This window comes from Trachypithecus francoisi, unplaced genomic scaffold (assembly GCF_009764315.1).
Source record: "Trachypithecus francoisi isolate TF-2019V2 unplaced genomic scaffold, Tfra_2.0 Lachesis_group6, whole genome shotgun sequence".
Taxonomy (NCBI): Eukaryota; Metazoa; Chordata; class Mammalia; order Primates; family Cercopithecidae; genus Trachypithecus; species Trachypithecus francoisi.
Genome location: NW_022681471.1, coordinates 92,145,575 through 92,160,514, shown reverse-complemented (window position 1 = coordinate 92,160,514; position 14,940 = coordinate 92,145,575). Strand labels below are relative to the sequence as shown.

General features: G+C 43.2%; 1 pseudogene; it reads left to right on the top strand.

Annotated features, from left to right (window-relative positions):
- Window positions 1-13,572: 13,572 nt before the first annotated feature.
- On the top strand, window positions 13,573-14,337 carry LOC117077795 (annotated as a pseudogene).
- The last annotated feature ends 603 nt before the right edge of the window (window positions 14,338-14,940 follow it).

Here is a 14,940-nt window from a genome sequence, read left to right as displayed (position 1 = left end):
TTTTAGTTTGTTGAGGAATGATTGAGACTGGTTTTCACTTTGGAACCAACAAACCATTGCGTTCTTCACCTTTTCTAGTCTCCTCACTGAAGTTGAACAATTTCATGAAGACAAACATTGTAAGATATCTGATCTGTTGTTTCAATCAATGCCAGCAATAATCCTGGGGATCATTCCATACAGAACTTTCCAGGGTCAGCGCAAAGCGTCCACATCAAAATCATTATCTCTTTTATGCTTGGAAGCATTAGCCCCTGATAGGCCTCCAGATTCCAGAGGCTTAGCTGTTATTACTGTTCTGATCTCATTTGAGAGCATCTTATGTCTGGGGTGGTCCAGAATCTTCACGGCTTGAGTTTATCAGGTATAATTATTAGAACAGGTTCCAAGAACATAGTATAAAAACAGAAGAAAATGAGGAACAGCAGAGCAGAATGTAGAGATAATATCATCATGTGTTCTTGAGGCCCAAAGCAGAATCTTTTTTTTTTTGAGACAGTCTTGCTCTGTCACCCAGGCTGGAGTGCAGTGGCACCATCTTGGCTCACTGCAGCCTTTGCCTCCTGGGTTCAAGCTATTCTCATGCCTTAGTCTCCTGAGCAGCTGCAATTATAGGCACACAACCACCACACCTGGCTAATTTTTGTATTTTTAGTAGAAATGGGGTTTTACCATGTAGGCCAGGCTGGTCTCGAACTCCTGACCTCAGGTGATCCACCTGCCTCAGCCTCCCAAAATGCTGAGATTACAGGTGTGAGCCACCGTGCCTGGCTCCAAGACAGAATTCTAAAGTGCACTTCCAAGGGAGAGCAAGTCAAGTCTACTTTAAGGTTGAGAAGAGGGTCATTTGAAACTTGGGGAGAGGGTTCCAGGGGCAGGTTGCCCATGGGGAGGCTTCAAGGAGTCCAGGCAGCAGGAGATGGTGGAGACATTCACAGAGTGTGACGGGGAAAGACAAGTGGAAAGGGAAAGAAAAGTGTATGAAACGTATTTGTCTACTTGGGAAATTTCCCCTGCTTCAGTTCATAGCCACTAGACTATTTTGTGGTGTGTCACGGTTCTAGATACTGAGTGATCACTGCTGTGGGCCATGAGCAGAGCTTTAACAAGCAGTGGGGCTCGCTGATTACTTATTAGTAGTAGTAGAAATAGTAGAGAAAGGATCTCACTATGTTGCCAGGAGTTCAAGACCTCCTGGCCTCAAGCAATCTTCCTACCTCGGCCTGTCAAAGTGCAGGGATTACAGGCATGAGCCACCATGTCCAGCCTGATTTTCTTTTCATGATGTCGTGCATTTCCTCCATGTTTCGTTTTCTTCAGTTGCTCCAAGGTTACTCTCGGCTTTCTGCCACTTAAGAAGACAACCCAGCCCAGCCACACAGGTAAGACACTCAAAGGGGACTGACTTCTCAGACCACATAAATGCTAAGGATTCAAATGGGCCCGAGTGAAATTCTAAGGCACATTCTCTGGCATTTTTTCAGACATTACCAGATTCACTCTAGTCTAGAACATCAAACGGTCCATTTTAACCGTGCATTCCTCCCGAGACAAAGCATGTGTCTATAAAAGGCCCCTGCTGCTCAGTGAGAGGAGGGCGACCTTGCAGCGTACAGAAACCAATAAAGCACTTTGAGTCTGGCAAAACCCCAGCCCATCATGGCTCCTCAGATGTTACTTTTAGTTAAAAAAAAAAAAAAAAAAATCAGATGCATTTGCCATGGGAACAGCAATGGAAGGTCACTCTCTTCTGTACTTATTTTTATGTGTGTGGGTCGCTGAGCCCTCATCCTCCTCCGGCGGCTCTCTTCAAGCTACCCCCTCATTCCCATGTTGTCAGCCCTGCCTCTGCCTCTTCTTCCAGCCAGTTTCAGCTCACCCTCCAACTCTTCCCTTGCCCTCCCTCCCTTTGCTTCTTCTATCTAAGGGGCTATTAGTCTAACAGAAGCTTTCAGGGGGAAAGGCAATGAATATTGTTTTTGCAGAGGCAAAATCGGTCTTCTCTGTGAGCTGGACAGTGTTGCAAAGGCGTGGCTGGTCAGAAAGGGCACTGGTGCAGGAGGGAGGCAGGAGACCTGGGTCTAGTCCCAGCTCTGTCCCCAACCGGCAAGGAGACTAGGGACAAGCCACTTTCCTTTGGGCTCAGGCTTCCTTGTCTGTAAAACAAGGAAGTTCCCTATTTGTAGAAACTCAGGAATATTGTTAGTAATCAAGAAAATGAGTTTGGAGGGTTGAAGGCATAGTTGTCCTGAAAAAATCATCCTTTTCTAAAGCCTGAAATTAAAACAGTACAATTTTTTACATTGTAAAATTACTTGCTCATTAGAAACAATGAAAGCATCTCTCTCTCTCTCTCTCTCTCACACACACACACACACACACCACACACAATGAGAAAAGTCAGAATTATCTAAAATCTCTTCATTCAGAACAAGATTATTCTTAGGAGATCTATCAGTGTCGCCTTAATAAATCTTCCTTCTTTTTTTTTTTTTTTTTTTTTTTTTGAGACAGAGTCTCACTCTGTTGCCAGGCTGGAGTGCCGTGACATTATCTATCTCAGCTTACTGCAACCTCTGACTCCTGGTTCAAGCAATTCTCCTGCCTCAGCCTCCAGAGTAGCTGGGATTAAGACATGTGCCACCATGCACAGCTAATTTTTGTATTTTTAGTAGAGATAGGGTTTCACCATGTTGGCCAGGATGGTCTCAGTCTCCTGACCTTGTGATCTGCCCGAATTGGCCTCCCGAAGTGATGGGATTACAGGCATGAGTCACCGCACCCGGTCAGACAAATCTTCCTTCTAAAGGCACAGTGCCCAGAGAAGTCTTTAGCACCCCAAAGTAACAGATAAACGTTTGAACTGGCTATGTTCGTTACAGCATTATTTACAAAAGCCAAGATGTGAAATTAACCTAAGTGCCCATTAGTAAACGGATAAAGAAAATGTGGTATATACGCAAAATGGAATGCTATTCAACCCTAAAAAGAAGAAAATTCTGTCATTTGTGGCAACATGGATGAACTTGGAGGTTACTATGTTAAGTGAAATGAGCCAGGCACAGAAAGACCAGTACCTCATGATCTCACTCACATGTAGGATCTAAAAAAAGTTGAACTTAGAAGAGAGGTGGAATGGTGGTTCCCAGGATCTGGGGGTGAGGGGTATTGGGGAGATGTTGATTAAAGGGTACAAAGTTTCAGACAGAAGAAATTGGGTTTTTAGATTTCTTGTACAGTATGGTAACTATAGCTAATAATGTGTATTATGGCCAGGTGTGGTGGCTCACCCCTGTAATCCCAGCACTTTGGGAGGCGAGGTGGGCAGATCATGAGGTCAGGAGTTCGAGACTAGCCTGACCAACATGGCGAAACCCTGTCTCTACTAAAAATACAAAAATTAGCCAGGCGTGGTGGCACGCACCTGTAATCCCAGCTACTCAGGAGACTGAGGCAGGAGAATCGCTTGAACTCGGGAGGCAGGGGTTGCAGTGAGCTGAGATCTCGCCATTGCACCTCTCCAGCCTGGCATGAAGCAATACTCCATCTCAAAAAAAATAATAATAATGATAATAATAATAGTGTATTATATATTTCAGACTTGCTGAAAGATTAAATTTCAAATGTTCTCACCACAGAAAATAATATGTGAGGTGGCGGATATGTCAATTAGTTGATTTAATCATTCCCCATTGTACGCATATATCGAAACATCACATTGCCCCATACAAAAACGTACAATTTTACTTTGCCAATTAAAATACATAGTGAAAAGCTTCAATTGCCTAAATACTGAACACATTCTGTGCAATAAAAATCAACAGAAACAAAGGTAAGGATTTATGTGTCATATTTATCTTGTGTCAAATCGACCTGGTGAAGTAGAATAAATTTGGGACGTGAAATTAGAATAACAGCGTGCTTGTCCTAACCCAGCCTTTTATTGGCTATATTTGTCAGAGTCAAGCTGTTTTTTTCTCCATTTGTTCCTTGCTCCCTCAACAAAGACATGTGCACGTGCATGCACACATGTACATGTACACACACAGATCTTCCTTCTCCTTTTTTGCCCTGACTGGGTCCCTGGAGATTAACCTTTATGGACTGCATTACCCTTGGCCTAGGGCTTTTTATTAAGTTTGGTCAATGGGAGGCACCAACTGGAGACAGGAGGGTGGGAGGAGAGAAAGGTGTATTTATTCTCCACCTTCTATCTCTCCCTCCCTGGTAAGACGTGATTTTGACAGTTCCTTTGTTCCAGTGTCTATAGCCACAGCTCTGCTAGGAAGCCCTTCTTCCAAGACTGCAGGTCTCATCTTCTCTGATAATCCTTACTGCCTCCCCTTGCCCTTGCTGGCCCAGGGAAGGAAAGGCCACAGCAATTCCCCACCATACTCTATCAGCCTGCCCACATCAATGTAAACAATCTCTTCATTCAACTCCCTTTGGTTACCCTGTTGAGTGCACCATCTGTTTCCTGCCAGGATCCTGCCTGATACAGAGTCTAGCCAGTAAACAGAACCCTCTTGAGTGTTTAACCCAGAGCACTTTAATGCAGGAAGCTGGTTATTCAGGTAAAGGAATTGCTGAGAAGCCAAACAGGCCACTTGGCAACTCAGAGATTAGCAACAGCAGGAAGCCACAAAAACAGAGGGAGAAGGGGAGGAGCCCATGACCCAGGCACTGAGGAACAGGAGTCAACCAGTGAAAGCTGTCACCAGGACGGGTCTGTCCTTGAAGGGAAAAGCCATAGCCCCTGTGGGAGAAGCCATTAAAGGCAGGGAGGGGTGGTCTAGCTTTCCCCTCCGAACCATTCCTTCCATTGGCTGCACCCAGGCAGCCGACACAGGAGCTTACTCAGAAAATTGGCCTGCAGGGGTCAACCCTCCTGCCCTACAAAGTGGAACTGGAAAACGATACAAAAGTAAATTGAGAGCAAGTAGGTCCAGAACCAGCATAATGGCTGTAACACCTTGGGCTAGTTACTAAACCACTCTGAGCTTTCCTTTCCTTACATACAAAAGAAGATGGTTAATACTTTACTTATTTCATGGGATGCTCTGAACCAAAATGAAATGAGCTAGAGGATGTAGGAGTGTTTGGTAAATTCTGAGGTGCTACACAAAATAAGGTGTCAGAGGGTCCTGAAGTTTATGAGCCTGTCAGTTTCTAATACTATCACTTTCATTCTTGGGCAATTGCTTTTAGTGTAATACCTCAACCAAAGAAATACCTTTGCCAGATCCATTCACTTAAACTGCCTATGAGCCTGTTTTGCAAGGAAAGGCAATTAAAGCGCAGGCTCACGAAATGGAACCATTTGTTTGTGACCAGGGTCTACTGGCTACCAAATCAGGAGGTCTTCAGGGGGGCTCAGCTACTGTCTTGCTCAGCCCGGACGCATCCTTGAGCATGTGTGCCAAACCCATCGTGGCACACTGAGAAAAGTGTGCCCCCTTAGCAGTCCCCATACCAGGCAGTCTCTAGGGAAGGATAGCAGAGAGCCAGATGGAAAACAGACACATCTCTACACAGGATTAACTTCTATGTCCCTGGGCTTTGGGGAAGCCAGAAGCCAAGCTGGGGAGTCAGCCGCCTGCACACAATCGCCACCTCACCAGTAGGGATGCATTTGCTCGGCACTTGTTTATGAGGACGGTGGAGACTGCCTTCAGTATCTGCCTAGTCCTTCCACCTTCAGCCATTCATTTCTCCTCTGATCCTCTTCCCTGGTGAATCCTTTTTTCTTTCCACCTTTGTTTTAATATTCATCTTCAAGAGGGATCTGTAGCCAGGCTTTCGAATCAGTGTACTACATTCCCTTGGCAGTGGTTTTGGAATGTGGCTACATTTGGAAGCACCTTGGGAGATTTAAAAAATCCCAATGTCTAGGCCATACCAATATCAGAATCTCTGGAAGCTGGAGCTACACAACTGATTTTTTTTTTAGCTTTTATTTTAGGATCAGGGGTACATGTGCAGGTTTGTTATGCAGGTAAATTGCGTGGCATGGAGGTTTGGCATACAGATAACTTCATCACCCGGGTAATGAGCATAGTACTCGATAGGTATTTTTTCTGATCCTCTCCATAGTCCCACTCTTTACCCTCAAGTACACCCCAGTGTCTGTTGTCCCCCTCCTAGTATCCATGTCTTCTCATTTTTTAGCTCCCACTTATAAGCAAGAGTATATAGTATTTGATTTTGCATTATTTGCTTAGGATAATGGCCTCCAGCTCCATCCTTCTTGCTGCAGAGGATGTGATCTCTTTCTTTTTTATGGTTGCATAGTATTCCATGGTGTATAGTACCACATTTTCTTTAGTCTACCACTGATGGACATTTAGGTTGATTCCATGTCCTTACTATTGTGGATAGTGCTGTGATGAACGTACGCATGCATGTGTCTTTATGGTAGAATGATTTATATTCTTTTGGGGGTATACCCAATAATAAGATTGTTTGGTCAAATGGCAATTCTGTTTTAAGTTCTTTGAGAAATTGCCACATTGCTTTCCACAATGGCTAAACTAATTTACACTGCTGCCAGCAGTGTATAAGCATTCCCTTTTCTCCACAACCTCACCTGCATCTGTTATTTTTTGACTTTTTAATCATAGCCAGTCTGACTGGCGTGAGATGGTATCTCACTGTGGTTTGGATTTGCATTTCTCTAACAATTAGTGGTGTTGAACATTTTTTTCATATGCTTGTTAGCTGTGTATATGTCTTCTTTTGAGAAGTGTCTATTCAGGTCCTTTGCCCACTTTTTAATGGGGTCGTTTGTGACACTGGTATTTTTGTAAAGTTCCCCTAGGTGACGTGAGTGTGCAGCCAAGGTTAAGAGCCACTGTTTTAGGAGTAGAATTTAACTTCATCACGTTGTGAAGCAAAACCATGCTCCTCCCTCTGAAGGAATGTCAGCCAGAGGCTTGTCGTAGGGCAAATAATCTAGAATCACAAGTGGGCTGCCCGAGAAGGAGCTTGCAGAGTGATGAATAGTCAGTTCCTTCCAGGGCAGGAGGCAACCCCAGACTACTGCACTTCTGGAGCAATTCACAACCCCACTATTACGACCCAGTCTGGCGCCAGACTATAGAAGACTATAGAAAACTATAGTCTTCTCAAAGTTGACTAAGTCTTGGAATGGGGCAAGGAGAAGATATCAAACTCTCTTTGTATCATGGAAGCTTTGGACCAAGGGGACTCAGTTGATTTTAGACATTATCTAAAACGAGAAGAGGAGAAAATGTCGGCCTGAGAGGTTAAGTAACTTTTCTGCAGTCCCACAATGGGCTTTCGGCAGAGTTGGGATGGACTCCAGGTCTCCTTCCTCAAAATCGTGCCTCAGTTCTATTCCCCTCTCCCTGAATCGTCATGCTTCTGCTGGCATTTGAGCCCCCTTAGCAAAATGTTGAAGGCTTTTAAAATGATGATTCTTGTCCTAAGATCCAAATAAATAAGGCGGGACAGCGATAACGATTAGGAAATATTTATAGTTTTTCTGCGTGAGGCCTTCACATGCTGATTTGTTTACCTAGCATATAAACTGGAGCCTGTGGTGCTACTACACATGGAAGAAAAGTGTAAACATTCATCTCTGCAAGCAAGGAAAAGAAAACTTATTTTACTTGTGAGCAATAGGTAACATCACATTAATTTGAATAACGCTACCTTGTTAAACTGTAGCGGCTCACTGTGGATAATTTTCAGCATTTGGGAAGAGAGAGAATTATCACTCACTTGGTTGAAAATGATTATGGAACTACTTTCAAGATTACATTTTATTTATTTATTTTTCTGAGACAGAGTCTTACTCTGTCACCCAGACTGGAGTGCAGTGGTGCTATCTCAGCTCACCACAACCTCTGCCTCCTGGGTTCAAGAGATTCTTCTGCCTCAGCCTCCCGAGTAGCTGGAATTACAGGCATATGCTACCACGCATGGCTAATTTTTGTATTTTTAGTACAGACAGGGTTTCACCATGTTGGTCTCGAACTCCTGACCTCAAGTGGTCTGCCCACCTTGGCCTCCCAAAGTGGTGGGATTACAGGCATGAGCCACTGGGCCCGGTCTTTAAGATTACATTTTTAAAAACATACATTTTGCTTTGGTGTTTTTGACAGCTAACATGAAATGATATCATGAAGACGTCTTACAGTTTCCAAGTTTTAGGAAGGGTTCAGTTTGAGCAGTGTGCTAATTGCCTTTATTTGTGAGACAGAAATGAGCGTATAAAGGCATAAAAGATATTGGAAACTTAGGCACTGACTTAGAGTTTTGAGACCTAATTTCTTCTCGTTACTGTGCTGCCTGAGTCCAAGAAGACTTACAGCCAATGATTGCTTGAGACAAGTCTCAATCATTTTAGGAGGCTTATTTGCCAAAGTTAAGGACACATGCCCAGGAGACAGGTGTATGCCTTTCTCCAAAGATAATTTTGAGGGCTCCAAATTGAAAGGGGAAAGGGTGGGATATTGAGAAGTACATAATTTTCATGTAAGAGGGGTGTAGGGAAAAGCAGTCATTCATGCCTTTGTCTGGCTCAGTGAATCTGCCTCTCTTTTTTTTTCCTAAAATGACACAGGCAAATGAGGCAGAGGAAAAATGCTGGGAATCTGCATTTTACATAAGATAACAGAGACAAAATGGGGCAGGGGAGCAATCAGGTATGCATTCGTGTCTGTGGACGGTGGGGGAGGGGGTGTGTGTGACTGCACCTTTAAAGATAAGCTATCAATTTACCAAAAAGGTGCAGAAAAAAAAAAAAAAAAAGATGCAGGAGAGAGTAAAAAGAGAGCCTAGTAACTCAAGTGAAAAAGGGCAAGATATATTAAAAACCAAACCTTCATGAAGGATCACCATGAGAATCTAGGAAGTAGTTTCTCTAACTGGAGCATGTTTTAGAAGCCCTGGAGGGTTTATCGCTAGACACCACCTCCCAGAGTTTCAGATTCAGTGGTGAGTCTGGACCAGTTCTAACAAGCTGCATTTCTTTTTTTCTTTTCTTTTCTTTCTTTTCTTTTTTTTTTTTTTTTTTTTTTTGAGTCGGAGGCTTACTCTGTCGCCCACATCCAGGCTGGAGTGCAGTGGCGTGATCTCGGCTCACCACAACCTCTGCCTCCTGGGCTCAAGCGGTTCTCCTGCTCAGCCTCCCCAAGAAGCTGGGACTACAGGCATCCACCACCAAGCCCGGCTAATTTTGTATTTTTAGTAGAGACGGGGTTTCTCCATGTTGGTCAGGCTGGTCTCAAACTCCTGACCTCAGGTGATCTGCCAACTTCAGCCTCCCAAAGTGCTGGGATTACAGGCGTGAACCACCGCACCTTGCCACAAGCTGCATTCATTTTCTTTCTTTCTTTCTTTCTTTCTTCTTTCTTTCTTCTTTCTTTCTTTCTTTCCTTCCTTCCTTCCTTCCTTCCTTCCTTCCTTCCTTCCTTTCTTTCTTTCTTTCTTTCTTTCTTTCTTTCTTTTTCCCTCTCTTTCTCTCTCTCACTCTCTCTTTCTTTCTTTCCTTTTTTTTTTTTTTTTGATAGAGTCTTGCTCTGTCCCCCAGGTTGGAGTGCAGTGGTGTGATCTCGGCTCACTGCAACCTCTGCTTCCGGGTTCAGCTGATTCTCCTGCCTCAGCCTCCCCAAGTAGCTGGGACTACAGGCATCCACCACCAAGCCCGGCTAATTTTTGTATTTTTAGTAGAGACAGGGTTTTGCCATGTTGGTCAGGCTGATCTCGAACTCCTGACCTCAGGTGATCTGCCCACCTCGGCCTCCCAAAGTGCTCACTGGGCGTGAGCCACTATGCCTGGTCCACAAGCTGCATTTCTAACAATGCTGCCAGGTGCCGCTACTGGCCTTGGGGGGATGAGGGTGGGGCACAGACACTTGAGAACTGCTGTTCTGGAGCAGTGTCTCAAACTGGGGTCTCTGACTGAGAATCTGAGAATGTTTAAAAATGTACCTGGGATTTGTTTAAATCAGGTACGGCGAGGTGACAGACACTGAGACAGCTGCCTTACTCACAGTTAGGCAGAAAGAGTGAGGGGTCACAGTGGGCAAAAGCCTTTTGTTTTTTGCAGGAAGAAATGGGCAGGGCAAGGTGGGCAGTTTGGGGTTGGCTGCTTCGAATAAATAATTTCAGTGGGCTCTGGGCTATAGGCATAGTCTCTAGTTCAGTGTGTGGCCCTAGGGTGCTTTGGGGCAGGCTTGGTGTGTAAAAGTTAGATAAGGGAGGTGGTGGGGAGGTGGTGCAGGCGGTACGGGCTATGAATTGGTTAGTTTGCATGTGAAAGGCGCCCTGGGAGGCAACTTTTTTGCTATCTCTAGGAATTAGCTGGCCCCCAGAGGGGCAGTCTCCCTGGAATTAGCAAGGCCCCAAGATATCAGTATCATAAAATACAGAAAAATTGAAAACATGATTAATACAAAGAATAATTTTCTATTCTGTCTTTATTGTAATAATAATCTTCTTTTTTTGGGTACCAGTTGTAAAGACCACATTTTTTTCCTGGTGATAATTCCCAATTTAAAGATAGTTTCACAAAATGAAATTTAGTTTATGAACTCGTTGTCTCTAAAACTGTGGACTAAGGACCCTCAGAAATCCAAACATATATCTTACATGTCCAAGGGAATTTTTTAAACCATTAAAAGGACTTCATACTTAACTTTGAGAAACATATTGTGTTGGCATTCACATTATCTGTACTAACATTCCCCCTTCAGTCAATGAACAGCAGGCATTACCTTTTTTTTGTTTATTATTATCATTTTTTAATTTTTATTGAGACAAGATTTTGCTCTGTCTCCCAGGCTGGAGTGCAGTGGCATGACCACAGCTCACTGTAGCCTCGACCTCCTGGGCTCAAGTGATCCTCCTGCCTCAGCCTCTGAAGTAGCTGGGACTGTAGGCATGCAGCACAGTGCCAGCTATTATTTTTATTTTTGTAGAGATGGGATCTCCCTATGTTGCCCAGGCTGACCTCGAAATCCTGGGTTCAATGGATCCTCCTGTCAGGATTATAGTCATCAGCCACTGTGCTGGCCTTTTATTGTTTTCTTAAAATCAAACTTCTAAAAAACAGTATATAGGGTGTCAGAAATGTTAAAAAGCCATCAGATCATTGTCCCTATCAAGTCATTTCTTTCCTTTGTCTTTTATCTGCTCACAAAACATTTTATAAGCCCACAAGACTCTGTGTGTATGTGGATGTATGTGCATGCTTACACAATGGGTTTCACTAAGATACTCTGAATTTTATTTTCAGGAATGGTTGCATAGGTTACTCTACTATTTCAAACGTTATAACTAATTTTATCTGTGTGTGTGTTGGTGGGGGGAGGGTGGTGTCTTCCACAGTGTCCGTGTGGCAAGACAAATGGGGGGAAAAGTCCACTTTTTTCCCAGGAGAATCCAGTGTACCATGAGGATAAAAGTAGCGTCAATTTTGTCGGTCCAATACACATTGCTACTGCTCAATGAGCAGGTGACTATTTATAAAGTAACACTCTGCATTCGCTGCTCAGCATTGGAGGAGTTTCCTGAAAAATCACGGTTCCTTCCAAATTTTATTCAGGTCATTGAAGCTGAGGTTTCGGTGATACTTGAAATCATTTCTGAGCTGAAAAGTATATAGAATCCCCCAACAGAACCATAATGAAGTCTGGAAATTACTTGTGGCTGGGGTAGAGTTTTCATGAGGGACTTAAAAAGCCTTAAGTGTGTACCTGGCTGACTATAAGGGAAGCCATGCGCACTCCAGCAAAATAGAGCGATACACAATAAAACATTTCATGGCCCACAAACTGCCCCTTACTAATTTGGGTAACTGGGGCACAGAGTTTATTTTTGCTTATTTTACTTATTTTTGTTTTGCTGAAAACCTATGGCGTACTGAGGCATATCTACCTCACCTTTAGCACTGCTATTTTTCCAGCTTTTTTCATGGTTCTTCCTTCTCGAACTCTATTTCTTTGACCCCCATGCCTGTGTTCCTGCCATTTCTTTCTTTTCCTATTATCAGTCGATAAATAATTAGATGAATACTAAATTCTATTGGCTAAGTATTTACTAATATTTCCTAACTTACACGGATAGGGAACAAGAAAGCACGACATATAATGTGCCCCAGCATAAATTTCAATCTTTTGCTGCTAGGTGCAGATTCCTTTTTCAATCCCCATGAAGCCTGACTTTCTGAAGACTATAATTATTAGTAAAAGCATCAGCCAGTAGTAGCCTGCCTGGAGCAACCCTGCAAGGTAAAAATGCTGCAAGGGCTGGATCTGGTGACAGACAGTGGAGAAGGACATGGAGGGCCACAGAGTGCATAGGATTTGTGTTCCCAGAAGGAAGTGCTGGAATCAGGAGGAGAAGCACAGAAGGTCATTCCGAAATGAAGGAAGCATTTTCCTCTGTTCACAGCTGAAAATTGAATAGAAAGCTAGAGCGAATTTACAAAGATAGAGTTAGATATTCAGCTATTATGGTTTAGGCAATAAAATGGAGGAAAGGAATTTCGATTTATTGAAACCATACAGTGTACTAGGCACTTAACTACATTCTTTAGGTACATGATCTCATTTAACCCTTTTAACAATCCTGTGGGCTAGCTATTACTCTTGCCATTTCATATTTAAGGAACTCATTCAAAGTCATACAGTTAGAAAATGGTAGTGTCAGGATATGCATCAAGGTCTTTCTGACTGCAGAGCCCACGCACTTCCCATCCTATCTTGCAGATGGCCCAGTTTGAGACTGAGGGGAACGTGCTGTAGGTATTTATGTCTACCTTGCAAGCCAGAGACTGTGCTCTTACATCAACTTGCATATCATCTGTCAGAGAAGTTTTGTGTGTGTGTGAATGTTTTATTGTTATTATTATTGTTGCTCTGATTCTGGAGGAAAATGTCTTTAGAATTTCAAATAACGCATGACTCATTTCCTGATATACACTGTCACCATGATTTCTTTTATGAAAATATTGAATGCAGGCTCTGGAAATAAGAAAGACTTTCTACACATGCACTGTAGAATAATGCTTAAGCTAAAAAAAAAAAAAAAAGACAGAAAGGTGACCTTATTAACCCCGTCCTTTCCGCATAGAATTCCTGCAAACTGTCAGCATCCCACAAGATTCCACCCACCTGGCAAATCCTAGTGCCATACTTTGAACAAAGACATCTACCACAATAACATTCCAGACAGCTATTGAAACCATCTTTGGGATGCAGGGCTTTCTTGACCAGCTCTGAACAGTTGACCCTTGAACAACATGAGTTTGAACTGTGCACGTCCACTTATATGTGGATTGAAAATACAGTATTTAGGTGTGGGGGCTGGGGATCATATGACTCAGGTGTCCCCCAGCCCTGCTGCCTTCACATCCTGGGACAGCCATGGGATGCCAGAGTGTGGTGACTGGTGGCCAATGGGTCTGAGGCTGTGTCTACTGCAGCTAAGATGACTGCCTTTCATGATTGGCCTTGACTTTTCCATACATTGTGTGACTCTTGCCCCATGGCCCTTTGGCTGACCTTACCGGAAGCCATGATGACAGCAGCCTTTTGCCATTAGATGCAGGGAGATGGTGGTGGAGGTGGATACAGCAGTCAGAGAACATCTGGCAGAGACAAATATGGACTACCTGTTCATACAGAATACGAGCTTATTGTAGAAAGTCTTTCTAGTGGTTACAGTTGGCAAGATTGAAAGGATTTTATGCAACAAGCAGAAGAAGTAACCTATGTTGATGCTCACAAGGAATGCACAAGTGGCACAAGTGAGGGTTCACTCCTGTTTTGACATGAAGCATGCGTTGGACAAACTGGATGGTGCAGAAATACTAAGCTTATTGAAGGTAAGCCAGGCACAAGCGATAGGCGATCCGATTCTGGAAACAGATCCAGGTCTTGATCTAGAAGACAGTCACGAAGTAGGCGACACCGGAGCAGCCACAGTAGATCTCAAAGTATCTCAAAAAGTCACTCCTGATCCAGGTTGCGGAGCAAAGCTTATTCAAAAGGCAGGAAATCTAGCTCAAGGAGCAAATCTATGCCCAAATCTGATATAGGCTCCTGTTCTTGTTCTCAAAGCAGATCTAAGGACGAGTATGAGAAATCTCCAAGCAGGTCTTGGTCTCGATCTTCCAAAGAAAGTGGAAAAGGTGATACGAAGTCAAAATACGGATCAAGGAGCCAGTCTCGTTCCAATTCACCCCTACCTGTTCCACCCTCAAAGGGTCATTCTGTGTCCTCTCCACCAAAAAGAGCTACTTCAAGATCCTGTTCTAGATCTCATTCAAAATAAAGATCAGGGTCCAGGTTGAGTTCCAGAGATTAATCCAGAACTCTTCATTCATTGCACACTATTTTGGAACGCTTTTCTACTTGCTTAGGCAGTTGTTCTTCCATGTTTGTACTTGGCTTCTTTTGCACGAGGGATCTCCTGAAAACAGGGGCACACAGAAATTTGATTTATGGTCAAATTTGATGACAAAGATGAGGCTCTAAGGAAATGGTGACATAAAGTCAAAGACCCTCTCCCTTCTTTGTAGAATTAAGATAACTTCGATTTTACAGCTTTTGAGCTAAAATAACTTTTGTAAAGATTAAGCTCATTTAGATTTTTTTAAAAGTATTTCAGCAGGATCTGCTGCAGGGTTTTGTTGTTGTTGTTGTTGTTGTGTTATTTGTTTGCTTATTTTTAAATTAACCATTTCAAACCTTGAATACTTAAGGCTTTAGAGGGACAACCCAATTTTCAATTATGTTTGCTTTTTATAAAGCTTGAGTTATGTAAGATTTAAATAAAAGTTTGCTACCAAAAAAAAGAAAATATAGTATTCACAAGATGTGAAACCCAAGTACAGGGAGGGCCAACTTCTCATATACGTGGGTTCTGCAGGGCTGACTGTGGGACTTGAGTATGTGTGAATTTGGGTAT